Source organism: Heterocephalus glaber, unplaced genomic scaffold (assembly GCF_053883595.1).
Source record: "Heterocephalus glaber isolate CG9 unplaced genomic scaffold, H.glaber_assembly_v1.0 deba00001463, whole genome shotgun sequence".
Taxonomy (NCBI): Eukaryota; Metazoa; Chordata; class Mammalia; order Rodentia; family Bathyergidae; genus Heterocephalus; species Heterocephalus glaber.
In genome coordinates, this window is record NW_028258310.1 from 16,518,024 (window position 1) to 16,537,379 (window position 19,356).

Below are 19,356 nucleotides of genomic sequence, written 5' to 3' on the forward strand. Positions count from 1 at the left end.
AATAGACCACATACTCACTCATAGAACATGTTTAAATAAGTACAAAGGAATTGAAGTTATTCTCTGTATATTATCAGACCATACTGCGATGAAATTGGAGATCAATAGCAAAAGAAACTGCAAGAATTTTATAAACACATGGAAGTTGAACAACACACTTCTGAATAACCAATGGGTCACAGAGGAAATTAAAGAAGAAATCAGACAGTTTCTACAATTGAATGACAATGACAATACAACATATCAGAATCTATGAGACACAATGAAAGCAGTCTTACGAGGGAAATTCATAGCAGTGAATACTCATATTAGGAAAAAAGAGTGAGCCCAATTGAACAACCTGATGCTGAACCTCAAGCTTCTAGAAAAAGAAGAGCAGGAAAAACCTCAAGCTCATACAAGGGAGGAAATTATAAAGATCAGAGGAGAAATCATTGCAATGGAGACTAAGAGAATGAGTCAAAAAAATCAATGAAGCCAAGAGTTGGTTCTTCAAAAGAATCAACAAAATTGACAAACCCTTAGCCAAACTTATCAGAAAAAGGAAAGAAAAGGCCCAAATCCATGCACTTAGGAATGAAAAGGGTGAAATTACAACAGACTCAGCAGAAATACAGAGGATCATCAATACCTGCTTTGAGACCTATCTGCCAATAAGATGGAAAACACAAAAGAAATGGACAGATTCCTAGATACATTGGAATTACCACAGTTGAACCAAGAAGACCAGAAAATTCTAAACAACCCAATATCAATCAATGAAATTAAAAATGTAATTTAAAACTTACCAGCTTAGAAAAGCCTGGGTCCTAATGGCTTCACTGCTGAATTCTACAAGACATTGAGAGAAGAACTATCACCATTACTCTTTAAACTCTTCAATGAAATTGAAAGGGAAGCAATACTCCCAAATTCATTCCTGGAAGCAAGCATCACCTTGATCCCTAAAGCAGAGAAAGACTCAACCGGAAAAGAGAACTATAGGCCAATCTCACTAATGAACATAAATGCAAAAATCCTTAATAAGATACTGGCAAATAGAATGCAGAAGATCATCAAGAAGACCATACTCCCTGACCAAGTGAGATTAATCCCAGGGATTAAGGGATGGTTCAACATAGGCAAATCAATAAATGTAATACACTATATCAATAAAACCAAGGAAAAAAACCATATGATCATCTCAATAGATGCAGAAAAAGCATTGGACAAAATCCAATACACATTTATGTTAAAAAACTCTAGAAAGTTGGAATAGATTGTCTCTACCTCAATCTGACAAAAGCCGTCTATGAAAACCCAACAGCCAGGATAGGCTTTCCACCAGCCACCAGGACAGGGTGAGGAGGACCCCCCCGCCCCAGGCATGTAATGGCCTAATGGAGCCATCTGGGCCAAGTGGGGCTGAGTGATTGAAGGCTGACCAGGACCTGCTTGCTCTGGCTTTCTCCACCAGCTTTCCACCAGCCACTAGGATAGAGTGGGAAGGACCCACACACACACCCAGCTGGGCAGGCCCACCAGCTGACAGCTAGGCGAGGCAGGTGCCTCCAACAATACCCCCCCACCGGGCCTCTGGCCTTTTGGCTGTGCAGCTACTTGGTTACACACTCCAGAGGCACAGGGGGACAAAAGCCTGAGCTCCAGAAGTGAACAACAGAGAGAGTGCCTGTCTCAAGCTCTCTGATGAAAACAACCCCACTGGAAAAGTGAAGGACATCTCTGCAATAAAGGCACACTAGATCACCATGATTGGTAAGTTGGAGGGATCATCAGCTCCCATCAGAAACTGGACTTTCTTCAGGGGAAAAGCAGCTGAAACCTGCAGTACAAACTTGCAGAGTGCAACCCTGCAGGAAGACAGGGAGCTCAACTTGGGACTTGCAAACAGAAATCTGCCTGAATCTCATGGATCTGGGACTAGCTTACTGAGACTCATTGACTTATAGCTGCACACTGCTGCCCACATTGTCTATTGTGACAGCAGAAACACACCTTGAAGGAGGCCCTTTATTTTTTAAAGGTGATAGATTAATAACTACCACAAATTGTCATTCTTTAAGAGGTATTTGATGCTATGGTGTTGCTGATTTGTATGACTAGGGCTAAGGTGTCATGATTGATCTAAACAGTTTTCCTTCCTGGTATAATGAGATAGGCTCAGAGTCATTAGAGACTCAAAACCTAAAGACCAGCTATATCTGGTAGACACCTCTGAGAAGCAATCATCCCATAAGGGTTTTAAATAGATCAACAAAGATACTTACAATAAACAACTTCATAATATCAACCCAGGAACTAAACCAGGGACAGCATCAAAAACAAAAATGAGAAGGCATTTAAGCAAGTCACAAACCCAGACTTCCACCCCACAAAAGGCAATTTATGGAGAAATGAGGTGCAAAAGTCTGATAATCAACTACCTGGATACCCTGAACTGATAGCACAGGAAGTAACAAAACAGAAGAATGAGGCTCTAGAAAAATTCAAAGCAGAAATAATCTCCCAGATAACTACAGAGATGGTGAGCAGAGTGAAAGACATGATTAGAGGCTCCAGAACATGAAACTGATAAAAAAAAAATAGATGAACTCAGAACCATGCTGGAAGCCATGAATGCCTAGCATAAGAAAGAAATGGAAAACATGATCACCCAACATAAGAAAGATATGAAATCCATGAAACAGATTCAAACAGATATTCAGGAGATTAAAAACTCCATTGAAAGCAAGCAGAGCAGATTAAGAGATTCTGAAGGAAGAATATCAGATATGGAAAACAGGATTGCAGTGAAGGACCATGAAAACAGAGATTTCTTAAAAACAGTAAGGGACCATGAGAAATCAATTCAACAGCTGCTAGATGACATGAAGAAGAATAACATAAGACTGATAGCAGTCCATGAAAACACAGGAGAAAGTACAATTGATGTAAAAAAACTCTTCACGGAAGTAATAGTAGAAAAGTTCCCAGACAGAGGACGAGAATTGCACATACAGAGAAGCAAGGCATATAGAACTCCACCCAGCCATGATCAAAAAAAATCTACACCTAGACACATAATAGTCAAGATCCCAGAAACGCAACAGAACAAAATCCTACAGGCAGTTAGAGAAAAGAAACAAATCACCTATAAAGGAAAGCCCACCAGAATCACAGCACACTTTTTAACACAAATCCTCAAATCAAGGACAGCCTGGAGTGAAGTAGTTCAAGCCCTAAAAGAAAATAACTTCCAACCTACACTGTTGTATCCTGCAAAATTATCTTTCAAAATTCATGGGGAAATTAGATATATCCATGACAAAGAACACCTGAGAAATTTCATGAACACCAAACCAGCACTCTAAACAATTCTAAACAATATCTTAGAAAAAGGCAATGAAGGTCACAACTCCATGAGGCTCAACAGAGGGAAGCCACCAGACAAGGTAAGAAACTAAAGGGAAAGGGGGAAAAAGAAATAAGAGCCAACAACAGTAAAACATCATGACAAGGATGAGTCACTATCTCTCAATTATAACTATCAATGTCAATGGTCTCAATTCACCAATCAAAAGAAACACACTGACAGAATGGATTAAGAAGCAAAATCCAGCAATATGCTGTATACAAGAAACACATCTAACTCAAAAAGAAATTCATAGACTGAAAGTAAAAGGATGGAAAACAGTTCTCAGTGCAACAGGAACCCAGAAAACAGAAAGGGTAGCAATGTTATTTAAAGGCAAAGTAGATTTCAAACCAAAACTAATTAAGAGAGACAAAGATGGTCATTACATCCTTGTGAAGGGAACAATCCAAGATGAAGAGATGGCAATCCTAAATATATATGCACCAAATACAAATGCCCCCAACTATACAAAATAGATATTAATGGACATGAAAAATGAAATAAGCACTAATACACTTGTAGTGGGGGACCTCAATATCCCACTATCACAAATAGACAGATCATCTAGACAGAAAACTAACAATGAAATTCTAGAACTAAACCAAGCTATTGAACAAATGGACTTAATAGACATTTACAGAGTGTTCCACCCCACAAAATCAGAATACACATTTTTTTCAGCTGCACATGGGTCATTCTCCAAAATAGACCACATGCTAGCTCATAGGACATGTCTAAGTCAATGTAAAAGAATTGAAATTAGCCCCTGCATATTAACAGACCACAGTGCAATAAAACTGGAGATCAATAATATGAGAAACTGCAAAAGTCCCACAAACACCTGGAAATTGAATAACACCCTCCTGAACAACTAATGGATCACAGAGGAAATTAAAGAAGAAATTAGACAGTTTCTACAAGGAAATGATGATGCCAGTACAACATTTAGGAATCTATGGGACACAATGAAAGCAGTTCTACATGGGAAATTCATAGCAGTGAATGCCCCTATTAGGAAAACAGAGAGAACTCAGATAAATAATCTAATACAGAACTTCAAACTCCTAGAAAAAGAAGAGAATAACAAACCCAAAGCCCACACAAGAGAGGAAATTATAAAGATCAGAGCAGAAATCAATGCAAAGGAGACTAAGAGAATGATACAAAAAACTAATGAATCAAAGAGTTGGTTTTTTTGAAAGAATAAATAAAATCAATAAACCTTTAGCCAACCTTATCAAAAAAAAAGAAAAGACTCAAATCCATGCAATTAAGAATGAAAAAGGGGAAGTCACAAGAGAACCAGCAGAAATCCAGAGGATCAACAATATTTACTTCGAGAACCTGTAGTCTAATAAAATGGAAAACACAGAAGAAATGGACAGATTCCTAGATACATAGGAATTGCCAAAGTTAAATGAAGAAGATATAGAAATTCTAAACACCCCAATTACCATGAGTGAAATTGAAAATGAAATAAAAAATTTACCAACAAAGAAAAACCCAGGTCCTGATGGCTTCAATGCTAAATTCTGTAAGACATTTAAAGAAGAACTAATGCCATTACTCTTTAAACTCATCAAGGAAATTGAAATAGAAGCAAGGCTTCCAAACTCATTCCTGGAAGCAAGTGTGACTTTGATTCCAAAGCCAGGGAAAGACCCAGCCCAAAAAGAGAACTACAGGCCAATCTCCCTAATGAACACAGGTGCAAAAATCCTCAACAAGATACTGGCAAACAGAATACAGAGGGTCATCAAGAAGATCACACACCCTGACCAAGTTGGATTTATCCTAGGGATGCAAGGACAGTGCAACATATGTAAATCAGTAAATGTAATACAGTATATAAACAGAGCCAAGGACAAAAACCATATGATCATCTCAATAGATGCAGAAAAGGCATTTGACAAAATCCAACACCCGTTCATGATAAAAACCCTACAGAAAATCAGAATAGAAGGTCTTTATCTCAACCTGATTAAGGCTATCTATGAAAAACCAACAGCCAATATCCTACTAAATGGTCAAAAACTGAAAACTTTCATGCTAAAATCAGGAACAAGACAAGGATGCTCACTATCACCACTCCTGTTCAATACAGTTCTGGAAACATTAGCCACAGCAATTAGAAAAGAGAAAGAAATAAAAGGAATAAAGATAGGAAAAGAAGAAGTTAAACTGTCATTATTTGCTGATGATATGATACTTTACATAGAAGACCCAAAAACTCCACCAAAAGACTTCTGGGCTTAATGCACAGATTCAGTAGAGTAGCTGGATATAAGGTCAACACTCAAAAAACAATAGCCTCCTTATACACATATAGCAGACTCATTGAGAGAGAAATTAGGGAAACAAGTCCTTCTAAAATAGCATCCAAAAAAATGAAATATCTAAGAATCAATCTAACAAAGGAAGCAAAAGACCTCAATGCTGAAAACTACAGCACCCTGAAAAAGGAGATCGAGGAGGATATAAGAAAATGGAAAGACATCCTTTGTTCCTGGGTAGAAAGAATCAATATAGTGAAAATGGCCATACTTCAAAAACTGCTATATAGATTTAACGCAATGCCAATTGAAATTCCAACAATATATTTCACAGAACTAGAGAAAACAATCCAAAAATTCATTTGGAACCAGAAGAGACCTAGAATAGTCTGGGGGTATAACAATACCCAAATTGAAGCTATGCTACAAAGTTACTATGATAAAAAGAGCATGGTACTGGCAAAGAAACAGACTGGCAGATCAGTGGAATAGATTAGAAGATGCAAAAATAACTCCAGACATACTCAGCCACATCATCTTTGACAAAGGAGCCAACCACCCTCATTGGAGGAAAGATAGCCTATTTAATAAATGGTGTTGGAAAAACTTGATTTCAACCTGTCAGAGATTAAAACTAGACCCATATCTATCACCATGCACTAAACTGAGATCTAAGTGGATTAAAGATCTAAATATTAAGACAGAAACACTAAACTTGCTGGAAGATAATTTAGGTAGAACTCTTGAAGATAATGGCATAGGAAAAGACTTTATGAACAAAAACTCAGTAGCACGAGAACTAGCAGAAAGAATCAACAACTGGGATTTCATCTTATTGAAAAGCTTCTGCACTGCAAGAGAAACCACCAACAGAGCTGACAACCTACAATGTGGGAAAAGTTTTTTAGCAGCTGTAACTCAGACAAAGGGCTACTATGTAGAATATATAAAGAACTGAAAAAAATCAGACCCCCCAAAATTCAAAGACTCAATTCAAAATGGGAATCTGAAATGAACAGACATTTCTCAGACAAAGAAGTAAAAGCAGAAAATAAACATATGAAAAAATGCTCAACATCACCATCATTCAAGAGATGCAGATGAAAACAACACTGAGATTCCACCTCACCCCAGAAAGAATGGCTGCTATCATGAAATCAACAAATAACAAATGCTGGTGGGGGTGTGGAGAGAAAGGAACCCTTCTCCTTTGTTGGTGGGAGTGTAGACTGGTGCGACCACTATGGAAATCAGTGTCGAGAAACCTCAAAGAACTAGGGCTGGAGGTCCCATTTGATCCACCCATTCTCCTGCTGGGTATTTTCCTAAAAGAATTAAAAGAATCATATCACAGAGATATATGTGTACCCATGTTTATTGCAGCACAGTTTGTAATAGCTAAAGCTTGGAAATAGCCCAAGTGCCCATCAACTGGAAACTGGATAAAGAAGATGTGGTTTTTTAAAATAAAATGGAGTACTACTCAGTCATAAAGAATGAGAAACTAGAATCATTTATAGCTGAATGGATGCATATTGAGGCCATACTCTTAAGTGAAATAAATAAGACACATATATGTAAATACTGAATAGTTTCTCTAGTGTGAGAAACTGAGAGTGTAAATAAGGACTAAAAGGATTAAAAACTAATAAATGATACTTTGAAATTGGAAAAGGTCCAAAGGGGTAGGTGTGGTGGAAGAGGAAGGGGAAAGGAAAGAATGAAAAGGAAAAATTATGAGAAAAGAAAAAACAATGGAAATGAAGTAAGTAAATAAGGAAGGGTTTAGGGATGAAGGGCACACAGGTAATGGGGAAAAAATTTCAAAAAAGAAAAACCAACAGCCAATATCATACTAAATGGTCAAAAACTGAAATCCTTCACACTAAAATCAGGAACAAGACAAGGATGTCCACTATCACCATTTCTATTCAATATGCTTTTTGAAACATTAGCCTTAGCAATTAGACAAGCAAAAGAAATAAAAGGAATAAAGATAGGAAATGAAGAAGCCAAATTGTCATTATTTGCAGATGACATGATACTGTATATAGAAGACGCCAAGAACTCAACCAAAAGTCTTCTAGACTTAATAACCAAATTCAGTAAAGTAGCTGGATACAAGGTCAATACACAAAAATCCATAGCTTTCCTCTACATGAACAACAGACTCACTGAGAGGGAAACAGGGCAAACAATTCCTTTCACAATAGCATCCAAAAAACTGAAATACCTAGGAATCAACCTAACAAAAAAAAATCAAACACCTCTTCTCTGAAAACTATAGCACTCTGAAAAGAGAGATTGAAGATGATATCAGAAAATGGAAAGACATTCCTTGCCCTTGGGTAGGAAGAATCAACATAGTGAAAATGACCACACTTACAAAACAGCTATATAGATTCAATGCAATTGAAATTGAATTCCCAGAAGCATACAACATGGACCTTGAGAAAACAATCCAAAAATTCATTTGGAACAAGAAGAGACCTAGAATAGCAGAAGCAATTCTAGGTGACAGAGGTTTGGCAGGGGGTATCATAACCCGCAACTTGAAAATAAACTACAAAGCTATTGTGATAAAAACTGTATGGTACTGGCAAAAAAAAACAGACCCGAGGATCAGTGGAACAGATTAGAAGATGCAGAAATAACTCCAGACACACTCAGCCACCTCATCTTCAATAAAGGAGCCACACACCCTCACTGGAGGAAAGATACCCTCTTTAATAAATGGTTCTGGAAAAATTGGGTTTCAACTTGCTAAAGATTAAAACTAGACCTATATGTTTCACTATGCACTCAACTAAAATTGAAATGGATTAAAGCTCTAAATATTAAAACATAAACACCAAACCAGCTAGAACTGAGGTTAGGTAGAACTCTTGAAGACATTGGTGTAGGAAGAGATTTTATGAACAACACCTCAGTTTCCCATGACCTAGCCCAAACAATCAACAAGTGGGATCTCTTCTTATTAAAAAGCTTCTGCACAGCAAAAGAAACCACCAACAGAGTGAAGAGACAACCCACAATGTGGGAAAACCTTTTCCCCTGCTGTTCCTCACACAAAGGTCTACTATCTAGAATCTATAAAGAACTTAAAAAAATCAGACTCCCAATTTTAAAGACCCAATCCAAAAATGGGCATCGGAAATGAACAGACATTTTTCAGACAAAGAAGTAGAAATAGCAAATAAACATATGAGAAAATGTTCAACATCATTTGTCATTTGAGAAATGCAAATGAAAACAACACTGAGATTCCACCTCACCCCAGAAAGATTGGCTGCTATCATGAAATCAACCAATAACACACATTGGTGGGGCTGTGGGGAAAGAGGAACACTGCTCCACTACTGGTGGGAGTGTCGGCTACTGCAACCACTGTGGAAATCAGTATGGAGATACCTCAATGAACTAGGACTGGAAGTCCCATTTGCCCCAGCTAGTCCCCTGCTGGGTATCTTCCCCAAAGAATTAAAAGAATCATACCACTGTGATATATGTGCACCCATGTTCATAGCAGCACAATTTGTAATAGCTAAAATTTGGAAACAGCCCAATTTCCCATCAACTGGATACTGGATAAAAAAATGTGGGTTTTTTTTTTTATAAAATGGAGTACTACTCAGCCATAAAGAATGAGAAATTAGAGACATTTATAGCTAAATGGATGCACATTGAGGCGACACTCTTAAGTGAAATAAATAGCACATGTGTAAATACCGAATAGTTTCTCTAGTGTGAGAAACTGAAAGTGTAAATAAGGACTAAAAGGTGTAACAGATAATATGAAATAGGAAGAAAAGGGGCAAAGGGGAAGGGGAAGTGGGAGGAGTAGGGGAAATGAAAGAAGGGAATGGAATTAATATGAGCAAATAAAAATGGAATCAAAGACTTTGTAAATAGGGAGGAATGCAGTGGTTGAAGAGAGGTCAGGGTAATGGGGGAAAAATAAGAACCAAGGGAGATTATGTAAAGGTGCAAATTTCCAATGATGAATGTCATTATATTGTATACCTAAAATATACCAATAAAATTAATTTTAAAAGAAAGCTAAAATTTTCCAGTGGCCTGCATCCTCAGCCCTATTACATTTATAACTCATCCATAATATCTCTACTTCTGACTCATCCTGCAATGTTGTATCACTTTCTGCCCTCGCAATTTTTTAAACACATAGCCCTTCTACCTGCTATGATTTAAATATTAACCCCCCAAGTCTAGTGTTAGAAACTTAAATCCCAATTGCGGTAAGCAGCATTGGGAGGTGAAGCCTAATGAAAAGTGTTTGTCTCATTAAGGTTCTGCCTCATGCATGGGTTAATGCCATTATCTTGAAAGTGGGTTGATTATTAAGAGGGTGAGGTTCTCTATAAAAGGACTAGTTTGTCTCCTTCTTGGTCTTGCATATCCACTCTTTCCCTTGCACTTTCTACTAGAGAATAATGCAGAAAGATGTCCCTTGCCAGATACCAGCCCCTTGATCATGAACTCCCCAGCCTCCAGAACCATAGGTGAACACATTTCTGTCCATTATAGATTACCCAATCCATGGCAGGCTGTTAGAGCAGCAGAAGATTGACTCCGACATTCCCAATATAGGGTCTTGGTGCAGTTCTTTTCCTCCAACAAGGACACTCTTCCACAAGATGTCCATTGCAGGGCTACTCTCCCATCTCCTTTAATTTTTTTTTTTTGCTGTGATGCCACTTTATCACTAGGATTCACCCTGACCATCTGGTAATATTAAATCAGGACTCCAGCTGAAAATAATTCAGTCTTTACTCAGAATCTTCACTTTTAACAAAAGACGGAAGCATATTCTTAAACATCAGCAACACTCTCTAAAAATCTTATACTCTCAGTTCAGTTGCTCTCATAAACATGACAGCTCTTCCAGTCTCTCCACTTAATTCTTCCCTCACTTCCACCCCACAAAAAATGTTTCACATATTCTCTCAACTATTTCCATCCCCCCTACCTACTTATGCTCCTCACTATAAAAAGCATTTTAGCCCTTCTGGATTCCATATTTTACTTTTTGATTTGCCAATTGTTTGACCTCTGACCCCTAATGGAATGGTTCTAACCCAGCAAACAAGAATCTTCACTCTTGGAGAAGGAATATTGCAAACATTTATAACTTATGAACTTTTATTTCTGATGGTTGAGTGGCAAGAGATATAAACAGAATTTCCATGGATTATATGGAACCTAAGCCAGTCCTTGAAGGCTTAGCAGAATCTCTGTAGGCCAAGAATAACTCATCCAGGTGGAGCAAAAGAAAATTCTAAACCTAAATGTCAAAGATTGAGTAGATTACCAGAATAGGACAGCTTAATAAATTTAAATAACTGGGACAATTAGGTTAGGCAATTAAGGTAGAACAAATGTGCTCTAAGTTTTTATTCTTACAACAACTGTATGAAATAAAAATTATTGCATCCATTCTGCAAATGGGAATATTGAAGTTGAAAGAGAAGTAACCTGCCTAAAATCATGCAGCAAGTACAAGACAAAGGTGATTGGAATCATTCTGCAGTATTTCCATTTACGCTTTGCATTATTTTTTATTATATTGTACAAGAGATTTCATGTTGTCATTATGTGAAAGGTTATTAATTTTATTCTTCTTGTTTTATGATGTTGATCATGTCATGTTGTGAATTTTTTAGCTACCACTATAGTTAAGAAATATCTACAGAAATAGCCTTAGCTTTTCAACAAACAGTAGAAGGATTAATGGCCTATCAACCAGCAAAGATAAATATTTCAAATCCAGCACACATATTAAATGCAAATTATATATAAATGTTCCTGGCTAACAAGGATATTTCTTAAGCACACTCCTAACAAGGTTGAATTAAGGCTCCCATTAGAGTACAGACTGGAGTCAGAGGAATGGCTGGTTTGGAGCTGTTATCAGGAAGTGCTTTCAGCCCCAGAGGAGCTTGCTGATAAAAAGCAAAGAGGCATCTAGTCCCTAGATGGAAAACAAAGGCTCTGCCCTTGTTTTATTACAGAATAGCTGTAATAACCATGAACAAAGACCTGTGTTTCTCGGGATAATCAAACATTCCACCTTCATCTTCCCCCAAACCTACAAAAATCTCTTTCCTCCTCTTTTATCCTCCTCTATAACAGCTAGGTCTCTGAAGTTATCAAGAGTGGAAAGAAGACATAAATAGGTTAATATCTGTTGAGGGAAGTCAGTGGAAGAAATCCTACACACACAAACACACACACACACACACACACACACACACACACAGGACAGCTAATATCCCTAAAATTTCCAAATGAAAACAAAGATCTTTGTTACAAAGAGAACATTTATTTTTATATTCAGAATATATATTTTTAAAGGTTCCACAATGTAAGAGCATCAAACCTACTCGGAATTCTCTTGTCTTCTCTCAAATGTCACATGGGAAGCGAAGGAGTCATCATCCCCGCATCTTTTCCAAAATAGTACACTGGAGAGAGGCAGCTGTGAACAAGACACAGTGCCAAACTACCTGCCCTCAGGGGCCTTACATTCTACTAGGCAAATCACATCAAATAACTAAATTGGCTACTTCTGAGTGTGCAAAAGGCACAGGAGATGTAAGGTGTTATTAGGGCTGAGTAGGTGGACAGAGAGAATAATGGACACTGGTGTGTTGGCCAATGACTGTAATTCTAGCACTGTGGGATACTGAGGGAGGAGGATCACAAGTTCAAGCCCTCACAAGTTCAAGCCCAGTGTAAGCAATTTAGAGAGACCCTATATCAAAATGAAAATTTTAAGAAGGCTGGAAATGTAGCTTAGCAAAAAGGCCTAGGGTTCAATCCCCAGTGCCAAAAGTAAAAGAAAAAATGATAGAACAATGGATGATAGGGATTAGGGACTGAACTGGTCATTTTATTCAATCAAGCCAGGTTGTTCCTTAGGAATCATCAAGTTTGAAAACAAATGAGAAAAACTTAATTCCATGACACCAAGGGGAAACAGTCCACAGCTCCTTGTCCAACCCATGAATCAACTGATTGCCCTTTGAAAGACAATTTCTTTTAAAATGCCCCTATCCTTTAAAAGATGCTCTCCCTAGAGGAGCAGATTTCCCTTGCAGGAGAGGTAAGTACAGAAGACAAAGTTTAGGACAGAGTCCTCAGTACACTTCATACAATCTACAGCCTCTTTCTTAAAGAGGAACTATGTCAGAAGGAACAGACACTATTTTAGACATACCAGCTATCTAAACTGGCTAATCATTTATGGCTGTTTATGTTTAGCTGAAGTGTAGTGGTTAAAAGAACAGCAGCCACCCAGGGGCTGCTCTTCACTGTCTGTGCAACCTTAAGCAAATGACCTTATCTTCTATTTTCTCACTAGTAAAATGGGAATACTTCTTCCCTTGAGTTTTTGTGCAGATTTAGATATCCTTATGAAGATATACAGCAAGGGTTTGGTAAGTCAAAGTTACACTATTCTTCCTAGATGACTTCTTTCTTTTTTTAATCTATTGCCAAAAAGTGGTGAGGAGATTGTAAAGAGAAAAAGATTATGCCCTGATAGACTGAAAGAGAACCTTGCCCTGTGGTTCAGCGAAACTGGCCAATAGTCTGTGCATTCCTCATATTCCAAGCTCTTCTAATAATTATAGCCCCTCTTTCTCTCTATTCAGTACTGGTGATTAAACCTGGTGATTAAACCCAGGGCTTTCACACCACCCCCTCTTTAAATTTTTTGAGACAGATCTTCTAAATGATTATAACCAAATCCTTCTTGTTTTTTACATCTAATTCATGTCTAATAGAAAACTTCTGTTTTAGGACTAGTGATTCAAATCATGCTCTTTTATAGCCACTGATTTCTCTGTCTATTGGAAGTTCATGTAATTATGGAGGGCTCCCAGTTTGAAGTCAGAAAAACCAGCACTCAGATTCTAAGTCAACCACAAGATAGCTCTGCCTCTCTGAGTGTCAGTGTTCTACAGGCCACCCTAGACTAGGGAAAAGTGAGATAATATAAGTAAGTGCAGTGCCTGACACACACAACATGGGTATGACTTGGCTTAGAAGCTTTTAGTATGGCTTGTCTGAGTCTACTCTTAGGGATACGGTTTTCTAATAATGCTATACCTAAGGGAGAATGGTCTGCAGGGAGGGTAGGCCAAAACTCGCCTTATTGTCCTTTTGCTAGTGATTCAACAGTTGCAATGTGATAGCCAACCCAACTCCATCTTGTGCCTCAACGCCATTTTGTACCTGTGCTGGAACAAAGTGCTTGTGCTTGAACAAAGCACCCAAACCTCCACATCCGGCGTGGCCGTAAACTTGCTGTAGTTGCAGGATGTTTCGTAGCTCGCCTGGTGTGTGTGTGAAACTTCTTTGTGACCCCCTACTAACCTGGCATGGTTCTGCTTCTGTAAGATTCTGCTTGCTCTCCCTTGAACCCTCCCCAACTGAAAGCATGATTTAAAAGGAAAAATCAAATCTCTTCCCATTGCTGAGGGAACTTTCTGGGTGCTAGCCCCTCCTTGACCACCAGCTATAATAAACAGGCTCGAATCTGGCACAGAGTGTGGTGCATCTTTATTGTTCTAACTCACTCATCCACAACAGTATATGACTATAAATATGTAAACTTCTTCCGACTCCAGTTATTTCACATATAAAATAAATTATTCTTTGATAAAGATTTTATTAAATCTGATTTTTCATTTCTCATTTTAGGGTTGACCTGGAAAGTTAAAACATATTAGTATGGAGTTGTACAGGAATTAGAGTAGGTTTCTTTTCTTACCTATTTTCCCAATATCAAGCTTGATAGATATTTCCCTACCTGCTTGTGGCCCAAGCCCTAAAGGTCTTCCTTCCTTCCTTCTTTCCTTCCATGTATTCATCCACTCATCAGTCAATCAAAGAAGTCGTCAACAAATGCCCACTTAGAACTAGGTGCTATATGCAGTACCACTGTAGAAACAGGGACAGAGAAAAAAGACATGACACCAGAGAACAATAGAGGAAGCAGATGATTATAACACAGCGGTATGACATATAGTAGAGTCTGTGATAATTGCAACATGGGATGGTGAAAAAGATGTGGAATTTAGAGGCTGAAGGTTGCAGGAATTGGCTATTGAGCTCAGATTTAAAGGATAAAAAGAAAAGAAAGAGACTGCATAAAATTCTGAGACAAAATAGGCTAAGATGAAAAGGTGGCACAGTAGTAGTTCTGCAAAATTGAATGCAAGTTGATGAAGGTACAGTCACCCTTTCTGCTATCCTGTTAGTAAGGCTCATCTGAGTAACTGCCACATTTTAAACCTCCTGAGAGGTATCAAGGGTTCTGACTCAAAATAACTAAAGTAAGTGTAGGGTTTTTTTTTATTTTGCCAATTTAGTTAATCTGAGAAAACCAAGCTGAACCATTTAGAAAATAAAAGAATTAGCAGATTGTAATGATTTGGTTATTCTACTGATTGAGATACATATTCAGCCATATATTTGGATCATGTTATGACTAATCTCCAAAAATTCATGAAATTGTTTTCTGGAAAATTTCCCTCAATAGGACACTTCAACTTAGCCATAAGTCTAGAAACACTGTGCACTGTGTGATCAACCTTTACTTGGGTACTTTCTCTTTCTTTATTCCTTCCTTCCATCGTTTCACATACTGGGGATTGAATCCAGGGCCTCACTCATTTTATTGGTTAGGGCCATCTAGAGAATTGATAGAAGGGGATTTATTAGGTAGGCTTACAGGGTCAGAGGTAGGAGAGTCCAAAACAGCCATCTGGACACTGGAGAGCCAGAGGATCCAGTAGCTGCTCAATCTAAGAAGCTGGAAGCAGTGATAGAAGTGGTATCAAGGATGCAGCACTAGTTTGAGACCAAAGGTTTAGAAGCTCCTTGGAAGTCATTAGTAAGAACCTGCATTGGAAAGCTGAAGAAACTGGAGTCTGATTTCCACAAGTGATTATCAGAGGTCGATTAATCCTCAGCCTAGAGAAGAGGACTGCTAAAGAAAGTAAGACAATAGAGATGTGTAATTTTAAGTATACTGGGGGCCAAGAGGTCAGGGCCTCAGAGCAGGCAAAGACAAAGATACTCAGAGCTTGCCACTACTTATTGGGTTCATAGGGAGTATCAGATGTCTCCAAGGGTGTCAGTAATTCTATGATGATGGGTATCTTATGCTGATGAGGATCTTAAGTCGATGAGAATTTCAAATCAATGAGGAGCTTATGTTGATAGGTGGGATGAGTTAAACTGATAAGAAATTTGCCCCTCCCCAGGTTAAACCTTTCTCTTTTTGTATTACTACTCTGTTCTTTAAGAACCAGGATGTCTTCAACTGATGTAATCTTGTGCTTGAGTATCATAGCATCACAGGACCATTGAGGCCTCAGACACCCCTAATCATAATGTAATTGTGAAATGACTTTTTCCCCAAAATTATGTAGAATGGCTCCAACAGGTGTTGGCAGCAGAAAGCACACCTGCCTAAGTAGAATGGATCACTTTCAAAAGCACCAACTTGATTCTTTCCCTTTTATTCCATCCAGGCCACAAACCTATTGATTGGTGTTACCCCCAGCAGGGGTGGGTCTTCCTCCCTCAGTTTGCTGGTATTCTGTATTCATCTCTGGAAACACCCCACAGATACTCCAAGAACTGTGCTTTACTAATCTGCTAGGTACTTGTTAATCTAGTCATGTTGTCATATAACATTTAATTGTCAGGAGCATGCCAGGTAAGTCCTCTATCATTGAACTACATTCCCCATCATTTTTATTTTTTGCTTTGAGAGTCATGCTAAATTCCCCAAGTTGGGCTCAAACCTTTAATTCTCCTTCCTCAACCTCCTGAGTAGTCGGGATTATAGGCATGTGCCACCACACCCAGCTACTTGGATCCTTTTTGTAAGTAGAAGCACAAACAATGTAAAACTCTAGACCTTTGCAGTATTTCAAAAGAAATAAAGTCAGAAATATTTCTTTATATCCACAACTTTGATTCAGGAAGGGTCCAGGTAACGAAATGTACTGATAACAGTTGCTGAGAAAGCTCTGTGTGGGCCACAAATTAACATGCTTCATTAAACCATCAAGACTAAATTGACCTTATAGCAGGAAAGAGTATCTTGTACAAGAAGTGGGCACTTTGCGATCCCAAATCCACAAAATTTTGTTCTAAAACACAATTCTGACATTTGATAATACCAGTTAGTATGAATTTTTTCTGTTGCCAATGATATTTGATATAAGTACAATCTGATAAATGATTAATTCTGTTCCTCAAAAAGTGATTTGTAGCCCCATTTCAACAAAGTTGGCCCTGTATTTAGTCCCTTAGAAGGACTGCAATAGAAATATAGGATGCATCAATAAAGCAAACTGACAAAACCTCTGCCCTCAAGGATCTTATATTCTGGTGGGTAGAGAAAAAGAAGAAAGGGTAGGTGAAATAAATAAGCAATATTGTTTATTAGAAATGGAGTTGAATGATGAGCTCAAGAATGCCAGGGCTCTGTAGTGAGAGCGGGCTGCAGTGTCAATGTTAATTAAGTTAGGCTTTCTCGAGAAGGCATAGTTTGAACACAGGAAATGAATGAGGTGCACATACCCTCAGAAAGAGCATTCCAGGGAGGGGGAACAGTCCTAAGGCAGGGGTAGTGTCATAAGGACAGACTGAGGAAGGCATGAGTAGGAGGAGATGAGTCAGGAAGGGAATGTTGAGATGGGGCAGATCATTTAGAACAGAAAGACCTGTACGTGAAATGATGAGCTAATGGTGAGTTTTAAGTAAAGTGTTCAGAGGCCTCACATGTTTTAAAGGATGACTGGTTTTTGAGTTGGGAACACACTGTGAAGGGCAAGATGGAATCGGAGAACAAGTGAGGAGGCTACTGCAGTCATGCAGTAATCCAAATGACAGTGATCTAGATACAGTGGTAGATGGGTGATTGAAAGTGGTTGGATTTACAGAATATTTGATAATAGTTTAAATATGGAGAGAATAAAATGATAAAAGGTATCAAGGACAATTCCATGGTTCCATCCTGAAACACCAAAACTGAGATGCCTTCAACTGAGATCAGGAAATTAGTGAATGGAGGACATTTGGAAGACAGTAGATGGGGTTTAGGACAGGTTAGGTCCTTGAGATTTCTATTAGATTTCTGTGGTTTGGGTGTGGCTTGAGTGTCCCCCAAGGGTGCATTATGACTGAAGCCTTTGTCCACAGGGTGGTATCATTGGGAGATGGTGGAACTTTGGGAGAGGTGGGGTCTTGTGGGAGGATCTTTGATCTGGAAGTATGTGAGTTTCTCATCTGATTCATGGTGCTTCTCCTTCTACAAAAGCTGAAGCTGGCCCCATCCCAGCTCTCCCTACTTCTGCTTCTAGGTGTAATCATTTGCTCCTCCCTATGTAGCCTATGGCTTGGATTTCAGCCTTCAAATCTGTAAACTGAGTAAACATCTCTTATGAAATGAGTTGCCTTGAATATTTCATTTTAGTAATGCAAAGGTGAATGATCAACTTCCATGTGGATACATGGAGTAAGCAATTGGATTTGTGAGTCTGAAGTTCAACAGAAAGATTCAAAGTTTAAATTTAGGTATCTTTGGCATAAAACTGCACTTAAAGCCATGGGATTGGAAGAAATAGTAAAGAGTTCATAGAAGAAGGAGAATTAATGACTTTTATCAAAAACTCATATATATTCACTTCCTATTGCTACTGAAAAATTACCACAAACTTAGTGCCTTAAACACCATAAATATACAATCTTACAGTTCTAAAGGTCAGAAGTCATAAATGGGCCTCACTGGGCTAAAATCAAAATATAGGCCGGGCCAGTTTTCTTTTCAGTTTCTAGGGTAAATTGTTCTCTTGTCTTTCCCAGCTTCTAAAGGCTGCCTATACATCATGACCCCCTTCCATCTTCAAAGACAACAGCCAATCAAGCCTTGTCATATGGCACTGTTACCCTGACTCTTCTGTTTCCTTTTTCCATATTTAAGGACCCTATGTTTATATTAAGATCACCTTTTCGTTTACATCAAGCTTATAATCAAGTATAATAACCTCAGCTTGAGGTTATTATGTAATCATGCAATGATACTTCAGTTCACAAACTCAATTCTCTCCACAATTCTGCTTGCAAACTGAACAGGACAAGAACTAAATCAAATTTCCCCATTAGGTCAATATTAAACCTAAACATTGAATTTGATTCAGTTCTCATTCAACTCAGTTTGTGACCAGAATCATGGAAAGAATCAAGTTCATGAACTGAGGTATCGCATATGAAATTGCTCTTGCTATGTAAGGTAACATATTCATAAATTCCAAGGATTAGTATTTGGACACTTTTTCTTTATTTTAAAAGGGGAGTCTGCCTGCGACATTGTGGAACTCTTAATTTTTGCTGTGGCTCAGATCTAGAATCTTGCCTAAAAGCTTCATGTGTTCAGAGGTGGAGTTTTGGAAGGCGATTGGCTAATGGGGCAATATGCTCTTCAGTAGAGTATCCCAGTGGTGAGTGCATAGCTGACTTGCTACTAGAAGATGGGGCTTGATAAGAGATAGGTTGAAAGAGACATGAGCTGAAATGGTGTGTCTCCCTCCCCAGCTCCTTCCTTCTCTGCTTTCTGGCCACCATGACATGAGCAGCTTTCCTGTGCCA